This window comes from Stenella coeruleoalba, assembly GCF_951394435.1.
Source record: "Stenella coeruleoalba genome assembly, chromosome: 1".
Taxonomy (NCBI): Eukaryota; Metazoa; Chordata; class Mammalia; order Artiodactyla; family Delphinidae; genus Stenella; species Stenella coeruleoalba.
In genome coordinates, this window is record NC_137169.1 from 34,208,756 (window position 1) to 34,218,776 (window position 10,021).

General features: G+C 43.1%; 1 protein-coding gene across 4 annotated transcripts in view; it reads right to left on the minus strand.

Moving 5' to 3' along the window:
* FOXJ3 (forkhead box J3) overlaps nucleotides 1-7,387 on the minus strand; it is a 129,084-nt gene extending 121,697 nt beyond the window's left edge. For all 4 annotated transcript variants that reach the window (XM_079901506.1, XM_079901505.1, XM_079901502.1 and 1 more), the window contains exon 1: nucleotides 7,216-7,387. The gene's annotated coding sequence lies outside the window, so the exon portion shown is untranslated. The remainder of the gene's footprint in view (nucleotides 1-7,215) is intronic.
* Nucleotides 7,388-10,021: the final 2,634 nt, after the last annotated feature.

A 10,021-nucleotide genomic window follows, 5' to 3' on the forward strand; every position in this document is an offset into this window, starting at 1 on the left:
TTTTAGTTCTTTTTAATAATTTAATAAGCACCCATATACACACCAGCCAAAGTCTAGGATATTAATAACTTCTTTCTACCATACTGCACCCCTCCCAATCCCATCTCTCTGTAAACAAACAGAATTTGAAATTGTTATTAATGAGTTCTAGCAGTCTTCCTCCCTTCATCCATGCTCTCATAAATCTATGTTTCACAGTAAGGCCAGGTCTCAGCCGTAGAAAAAGCCAATTCCAACTTCTGAAATGTTTAATAAGGTGACACTGGCACCACACTTTACCAATCAATCAGAAGATCAGTCTTATATCCTTGACACCACTATACCACTGGGCAGGACTCCATCTAGGTAGAATTCATTTACACGTTTTAGCTTTGTACTCCAGGTAAAAACTTTAGCTAAAACTAAGTTACTAGATAAAGTCTCCTTCACACACAGGGTCATCCTAGGATAATCAGTCAAGTCTTCAATGGAATCCATGACATATATATTATTTGAAAATAATGAAAAAATAGCCAATGCTACAGTTTAAATGTTTGTGTCCCTCCAAAATTTGTATGTTGAAATCCTAACCCCCAAAGATGACGATATTAGGACGTGGGGTCTTTGGGAGGTAGTTAGATCATGAGGGCAGAGCCTTCATGAATAGGACTAGCCTCTTCTAAAAGATCCAGGAGGGATCCCTTGCCCCTTCCACTATGTGAGGACACAGCAAGAAAGTGCCAATTATGACCCAAGAAGGGGACCCTCACCAGAAGGTGACCATGCTGGCACTTGATCTTAAGACTTTCCAGCCTCCAAAACGATGAGCAATAAATTTCTGTTGTTTATAAGTTACCCAATCTGTGGCATTTTGTTACAGCAGCCCAAACAAAGACAGTCAACATGCCAGGTTTCTAGACTCTCTCTAAACACTTCCACCCAAGGACTTTGCCCATCTCCAAATTGTTAGCATTCAACTCAGAAGAGTCTTCTAGGACTATGTTCTAACAAGTTTCTCTTATTGCATCCCACAACAGACCTGTTGATGGGAAATAAGTCAGACAGAGCAGTGTTAATGTAGGTCTGATTATACCAAAATGAAATCACTTTAGATTTACAGTAAAATTCTTAGAGCAACCAAAGTAGTTTAGTAATTACTAGAAACTAAACTTAATGGTGCCAAAGAGTTCTTATTGAAAATGGTCCTAATTAGCTTATATCATATTCATACTTACCCAGTATTTTCTGTTGTTACAGCATTAAAGTTTGACACCATATATGAGTCTCATTTGCTCTCCATTTGTTGTTTTGTCTCAATTCTACAGAAAAGTAATAACCACTTTGAAAGACATTGCTTTCTCAGGTTATCAGCTGATATACCAAGTAAAATAGCAGCCAAGGTACGTAACTACAAAAGATTACTTAAAATAAGTAGAATGCCATTGTTATAAATATAAATACATCGGGTTCCATATAACAAAGCTATTTCCATGTCCCAGCAGATGGCTCACAGTAATAATGCTCAGTGGATCTGGTTATAACAAATTCTATTAAATCCAAAATCCTGTATAGCAGATGCCTTTTCCAATTTCAGTATAAGTCAATCTCTTTAACCAAAACACTGTGCTTTGGTTCTTGTTATTTGTGCACTAAAATCCAGTTCTGCCAAATAAGATGGTCAAATTTTTTGACCGTTGTTATAAAATGCCTCTGTGGTGTTTTCTGAGTTTTGGGGTGGAGGAGGTAAAGAGTACCTCCATCTAGGACTGAAAGGCTAACTGTTCAAAATGGAAAACAAAGATTCACAGTTAAAGGGAGGCTCAGGAGAGGTTAAAGTAAGCTTCAGCTGTCCTAAGCCAAGGTTTCTGAATAGCGACAATGTGGAAAGCTAATGACTAACAAAGCTGACAGTGAAGAGCACTGAAAATAATGCAGTTTCTGAGTTGAGAGGCTATTAGCAGGGATAAACAGAAAAAAAATGTACCTGGATGCCTACACAACACGTATCTCTGTACACTGAAGTGTTAGATTGATATTTAAAAGAAATATGGATGCAATGTCAACTTAATTTTGCTGTTTGTTTCCCCAACTACATTCAAAATCCAATCTTCATATTCTGGTCATACCCTTACTTGAAATAATACCCTCTATTAATTCATAACACAGTTAACAGTACAGTGATTAAGAGTCACTGAGTTCTGAAAATAGACTGCAGGGGTTCAAATCCTGGTTCTTTCCATCCCTAGCTACATACCCTTAGGCAAGTTACTTAACCTCTCTATGCCTGTATCCTCATCTATAAATTTTTGATAACAAAAAAACCTACCTTTTAGAGTTGTTGTGAGGATTATATGAATAATAAATGAAAAACAGAACACTTTCGAGCCCATCCTAAGGCCTCAGAAAATGTTAGCTATTATTATTACCACTACCACTATCACCATCATCACATTAATCCCCAGTAAAGTTCTGAAAGAAAGGCAGAAATATGAAATGACTTATCTAAATCACAAACAAGTGACAGAACGAAGTAAGAAAAAATCTCATTTTATGTCCTGAAGATCAAACATTACAAGTTACTGATTCCCTAAGCAAGGGGATTTTCCAACTCTCTAATTCTCCAGGAATTCACAAGAGGCTCCTTTAAGTTAGAATAGCAGCATAGAGAAGTGGAAAGAGCAATGCGCATGCACTAAGATGATCTAATTGCTCCAACACTGACTTAACTGGGCAATCTTGGGCAAGTCACCTAATCTAAACTTCAAAATTACTCATCTTAAAAAACGCTTTGCCTACATCACAGGGTTGTTGCATGATAAAATAGATAACACATGAGAAAACATATGTAAACCATAAACACACCATATGAATGTTCAAAAGCCATGTCATACTCATCTTTATATCCCCAGTGCCTAGCAGAATGCATAGTAGAGGTTATAATCTAAAAGACAAGCCATGAGAGGGATGGAGTTGGCAGGGTGAAGATTAAAATGAAGATAGGGAGGATTTTTAAAAGAGTAAGAAACCCCGATGTCCATCAACTGATAAGTAGATACTTAAGGTAGTAGAGCCATACAATGGAATATTCAACAATAAAAAGGAATGACATACTGATACATACTACAAAAATGGATAACCCTTGAAACACTATGCTAAGTGAAAAAAGCCAGACACAAAAGACCACATGTTGTATGATTCCATTTATACAAAATGTTCAGAATAGGCAAATCTACAGAGATGGTAAGTACATTAGTGGTTGCCTAGGACTGGGGAATGAGGGGGAAATGGAGAGTGACTGTTAATGGTTACAGACTTTCTCTTTTGGGATGATGATTGTGGTGATGGCTGCACAATTTGGTGAATATACTAAAAATCACTGAACTGTATGTACACTTTAAATGGGTGAATTGTATAGTATGTGAATTATCTCAGTAAAACTGTTTAAAAAAAGAATAAAAAGTGTGAGAGAAAGTATTAAATCACTGGCTTTAGAACATGTTTCTTTTTTTTTTTTTAAGAAAAAAGTGAGTTTTCTGATATTTGAGTAGCTTGGACATGTGGACAAGAATGGGACTGGAGGAAGCAATAGGAGAAAATACTAAGAATTACCACACCAGACCACAAAATCTCTACAAAGCCTTCTGCGGAAAGCAAATCTGGCATCTCTTCTTATCCTTCCTTTCAAAATTCTAAGGTTATAAATCACCTCCTGGTTCAATAGTCTTTTCATCATGATGATTGTTTCTGAACTTTGAGACTACATCTGATACTGTCTACCACACTATCCTTCCTATCCTTGGCTTCTGTGGCACTGATGTACTTCCTGGTTCTTCTCAGAATGCTTTACCTATTAGCCTATAATGTCACCCACAGTTCCAAACCTCAAAGTTCTCTCGCCATCATGCTACTAACCTCCCAACACTCATCTACTCACATATTTTTTTTTACTACCAAATACAGTCCTGGTAAGTGCACAATCTACATTGCATCTCTGTTCATCTTATAGTGATATACTACAGGATTCCTCTATTCAAATCTTATCTTCACTAAGGTTGGGAAGCAGTGGTATGACTCAACCAAAATAATTCCTATATATTTTTTCTTTTGAATAGATCTGTTTTTCTAATTGTTGTGCTTAGATTAATATTAAACTAGCCTGCATTTCCAGAGCAAAACCAGCAAGGAGAAAAGGCTATCGGGAGTTGCAGAAGACTAGCCTTTTATTGAAAACTTGATTGAATACAATCGAAGTGCTGACCATAACCCACCTTAGCTCATTTATCTTCACAGTGACGCTTTCCTAATTTCCTCATCATTATCAGCCATTCTCCCAGGATTCTAGGCTTTAATCTTTTAATGTTTAATTTGCTCTCTTCCCTTGGCACACATTCAATCATCACTAAGTTCAAATTAATTTTTACTCAAACATACATCCTCTTATATATTCTATACACCCTTTCATAGGACAATATAAAGATTAAATGCATAGGCTCAAAGGCAAGACTGCCTGGGTTCAAATCCTGGCTCTGCTGCTTACTCTCTATAGGATTTAGGGCAAGTTACTTAACCTTTCTGTAACTCGGTTTCTTCACAGGAATAATAAGACCTTATTATGAAGATTTTATGAGTTAAATACATGTGAATACCTTAGAACATTGTGCCTGGCATACAGTACTCAATAAATGCTAGCTATTATTTTATTCCAAACATCACCATTTTATCTCAGACTCTCATCATCTTGTTCCTAAAATTCTCCAAGAGCCTTCTAGTCAGTCTTCCTACTCCAGGACATTCAACTAATTATGAAAACCTTCCTCAGGAACAATATGCATCATCTTACTCTCAATCTTTAGAACCCACTGCGGTACCCCATCAAATTAAACCCTATATCCTTAATAAGGTCCTCCACCAATACACACTCACCAAGCCTAAACTCATTTATTCTTATTCACCAATACAGATTCCCTATGCCAGTCAAACTGCTCAATATCTTTTGTACATTGCCACGTCTATGTCTTTGCAAATACCCCTTAACTAAATACATCTCTTGCCCTTTGAAAATTCCAAATTTTCCAAATCTCACTTATACCTTTGACTTTGGCTGCACTGTTATCCCAACCAGGAGCTTGATGTTGCTTGGAATTATGAATGATGCATGTTACATGTTGTTTCCCCAACAGAAGTGTGAAGAGACCACATATTTTATTCCTTGTGTCTCTTCATACAGACCACTTCACACGTAGCACTGTATTTTGCAGAAGTACACAAATGCTGACTTAACTAAATAAATATGCCTCAGAATGTATCAGAACTGCATTCTCTATTTTCCACTGCCCCACCCATACTTACCATGGTGAGGGCGGACAGAATCTGTATTTAAATATTTTTATTTTACATACCTAGAAAGAGAATATACTAACAATTGTACCAGATAAAAGAAAAAACAAACATACACTTAAAGAGAATGCACATGTGAAAAACCAAGAAAAAGTGAGAACTGGCCATTTTGGAATCTAAAAAGTGACTTCAAAATATGAGGATTTTTCATTTCACCAAACTAATGAATCAAAAAGAGCCAAAATAAACATGTCCTGACCCCATCCAAAAAAAAAACCTAATAAAAGCATGAGGAAGACCCCAGCACCTTCAGCAGCACAAAACCAAGAAAATGATTCACCTTAACTCCAAGAACACAAAAAGAAAACAGGTATCTAAAAAATTCAATCAAATCTCTAGATACTACCCAAAGAGAAAAACAGAGAGGAGTTATTGCTTTTCTATAAATATCTGCTAAAGTCTAGGAGGAATACAAGGCTTCTCTCACTGCTGCCGTGTCCTGCTCCCAGTTAAGGGAGCAATCTGTGGTCACAAAAGAGCAAAACACAGGAAGATGGAAACCTTAACCTGGAAGAGACATTAAGGAAAGAAACTACTCAAAACACGTTTCAAAAACAGTTTCAAAAACCAGAGAGTGCAATGATACTCAACAGAAAGAGAGGAAAAGTGAAATAAAAGAGCTCCCACGAAATGAGTGACTCAGTGAAACTACCTAGTGCTGCCTTGCAAATAAAGAGCTATGCACGTAACACATCCATGACATGCACGCCTGCTTCACTGGCAAACAAAACAGAAGGAAAAAATAAAGTAAATGTTAGGAAAAGACAAGGAAGATGCCCACCAATCTCTAACTCCCTGGCCAGCCCAACTCAGCTCATTCAGGAATCCAACTAGGAACAACTGAGACGTGGATTGCACAACACAGAAAAGAAAACGCTTCGCCAATCATACACAGAAAAAGTAAAATGGAGAAGTGAAAACTATGCACCTCAATGCATCAGCAGCTAAAGCATATTATTCTCTCTTTAGGATTAAATGGTAAAGAAAAGAACAAGAGCTAAAGGAAGAGGAGGAAGATGTCAATGAAACCAAGTCCCCTACTGGTCTCAATTTCAGAGACTACAAGTCTTGCTTCTTCCAGCTGACCAACAGTACGCCTCGGCAAAGCAAAATGACCCTAACACATTCCACGCCACCCGGAGGAAATCAGAGTAAAAACCACCCCGCTTTAACCTCCCTCCTCACTAGCTGCAAAAATGGAGGGGGGGGGGAACACCCTACCACGTGGGCAGGATGCAACACACACAGGACAGCAACACGTCCGCATGGAACGGCTGCCTCTGCCCAATGCCGGTAAAGGACACGGCGACAGGATGGGTGGGAACGCAGGCCCCCGCACGGGCCTCCTCACCCCGAAGGGCACCCCCGATGCGCGAGATACTGGCCGCCTCGCCGGCCGAAAAGCACCCCGGAGCTTGAAAGGAAGAAGCTGCATCGTGCCGGGAAAGGGGGCTAGTCCAGGCCAGAGGCAGGTCACGGAAGGAAGACGGCCACTGTCCTCGGACTCTACGCCCCCGGGAACTCAGTCTGGCTCCCCCGGGCCCCGCCTGGGGGAGGGGCGGGAGGTGCGGAGCCGCCGCTTCCCCGCTGAGGAGCAGCAGCAGCTGAGAAGCGCCGCGGGGGAGGGAGCGACACAGCCCTCGCCGCCCGCCAGGCCTCAGCTTGGGCCCGGGCCCCCTGCCCCGCCCCGCCCGCCGCCGGCCCCGCGACGCGACCGCGGCTGTGAGGAGGGAGACGGCGTCTCGAGGAGGGCAGCCCCTACCTCCGTCCCGGGAGATGCCCCGGCCCCGCCTCCTCGCCCGCCGTCCCGGCCCGACCACCCCGGCAGCGGGCGCTCACCTCAGGCTGCGCAGGCCGGTACGGCCCGGCCGAGCCCCCGGCCGCTGTGTGCGTCTCCGCCCCCCGGGAAACGTCCCAACTGTGCCTGGTGCGAGCGGCCGAGGCCCGGAGCAGCGCCGAGAGCGGCGGCGGCAGCGGGAGCAGCCAACATCCGGGGCCGCGCACCCGGAACTACTTCCCAACCCGCTCCCCCTCCCGCCCCCGCCGCCGCCGCCGCCGCCCCCGCCCCCGCCCCCGCCTCCTGCGACGTCGCTGCGCCACCGGCACGGCGTCAGCGGCGTCACGACTCCTCCGCGGTCACAGTCGTGGCAACGCGCTTGTGATCCTTCCGCTGGAACAAGTAGTGCCCTGGGACTCCCGGGGCCTTGGTTCTGTGCTGCGGGTATCAGCCAGCCGCCGGCACCTCCGAGCGACTTGGGGCGGGGATGATGGCTTGGACCAGGTCTCTGCTCCTCAGAGTGGCGGCCGGGGAGGGAGGGCGGCGGGGGCGGCTCTTTAGTTGAGGACAGCAGGGACCTCTGCCTGGGATCCTGCCCAGGGATTCCAGAGTCCCGTCCTCCGGGGGAATGGCGCCTTGTGACCTCTCCGCTAACCTCCTCCACCTCACCTTAGCGATAGGCACCTTAGCCTCTCCGGAAGACTGGGCACCACGGATTCTACGACCCCCACAAAGGCACCTTGGGCCTTCAGGACACTTCTTCCAGAACGTCACAAGTCCCGGGTTCTAGACCCATCTCTTCCGAGGCCTCTCCCGTACCTAGCCTTGGTTTCCTACTCCTTAAAACAAAGGATTTGTAACTGAAAGACCTTCTGATTCTAAAGCTGCTGCCCAGGTTATGGTCCTTGCTGTCAACAGGTGGAGCGCTTAGAAGGGTAGTTGGGCGACTTGTGAACTTTGGAATTTAATTCTAGTCCGTCTTCACTGATTCTTTCTCTAAAGTATCAGCACTGCAAAGCTTCCCTGTAATTTCACATTTAATTACATTCAGACTTATTACTTGCTGTTGCTTCTTCGCGTTAGTCACATATAGCACCAAGCATGCTTTTGAACTCATAATAGGTACTCAATATTTGGAAACTCAGATAATTTGTTAGATGAATACTAGGTTGATTGGACGAGATGAAAAGGAGAGGCCTGAGTGAATTGACCTTGGGAACCTCTTTTGATGTAGTCTCATATAGATAGATGAAGACCTCTGGTAAAGAGCTGAGTACCCAATGGCTTCAGCAAACATTGAACACCTGCCATTTACCAAGCATTTCTAGGCACTGAGGATTCAAAGTACTCCTATATTCCTTTTCTACATAAGACTCCAGCAAGATTCTGAATATTAAAAGATTCATTCACTCATTCATCCAACAAATATTTGCTGATCGCTACTAAGGTTGTCAGACACTATTTTAGTGTTTGGGTTGGATCAGTGAATAGAAGAGTGGGGCAGGGTGGAAATACCCTTCCCTCTTAGAGCTATCATCTGAGTATGGAGAGAAAGATGATAAACGTAACAAGAAAAGAATTTGGTGTGATAGAAGGTGTTCAGTGCGGGGAAAAAAAATAGACCGGGGTAAGAGGTATGAGGAAAACTGGAGGTAGGGGGGTGGGATTTTTTTTTTAACATCAACCATTGCTTCATCAATAATGTGTTCATTTACTTCAACTGAACCATGTGTTAGGTGCTGGGGTTTCAGTGGAGAATAAGCCAACCTTCTGCAGCTAGTAGAGACCACATGCCAGGTGCTTTCACTTGACCTCTCATTCAGTGCTTTCACCAGGTCCCTAAGGTAGGACTCCTGTGTTCATTTTTACAGCTGATGAAATTGAAGCTGAGAGGGCTAAAAAGTTGAGCCGGGACTCAAACCTAATGTCTTCTGAGTCCAACTCCCTTTCCAGCTTCTCCTCAGCTGAGAACACATATTTTTCTGTTTCAGTACACCTCACCTCTTTCGTCAAGTAAACTCATGCATTAATATAGGTGAATGGCCTTAGATCTGCACTGGAGCAAAAGGAAGGAAGAAAGGAAAATATTTAGAGGAAAAGAGGGGGCAGTTATCCAAAAAAATCTAGACTCAGAGCAAAGTAATAGGGTTGGCAAAGAAGACTTAGTGGAAGAGAAATGAAGGTAGATTCATAACAGCTATTCCAATTCCAGTTTTACAGAATGGGATTTTAAATAGAGCCATCAGGCAGAGCCCAATTCATAAGGTGACTTTAATGAGCAACTTGAAAGAGGTGAGGGAGTGAGCCATGCGTTGTATGGGAAAGAGTGTCCCAGGCAGAAGGAACAGCTAGTGGAAAGGCCCTGAAGTGAAAGTATTCCTGGAAGTGTTAAAAATAGTGGAGGCCAGGACAACTGGTGCCGGGTAAGCAAATGAGAGAGGAATAGGAGATAAGGTCAGAGAGTGGGGTCTTGTAGGCCATTGTAAGGATCTTGGCTAAAGAGGAACCACCACAGGGCTTCAAACAGAGGAGTGATATGATCCGATTCGTGCTTTCAAAAGATCACCCTGGCTGTGTGCTAAGAGTAGATGGTGTATGGACATTGGTGGAAGCCAGAGGCTCCATTAGTTAGGTGCAGGATGATGGCTTGGACCAGGCTGGTAGCAGTCAGTAGGATAAATGAGATACAGTCTCTATACTTTAAGAACTCACAGTCTAGCGGGAAGCAAATGGATAATTACAGTACACTGTGATAAGGGAGATAGAAGTGGCCACCCTTGCCAGCTTGCCTGACAGAAGGATAGAATTTCCCTTTTCTACCGAGTTGCCAAGGGAATTGGAAGTTCCTGGTTCTTTGTTGGGCCACTG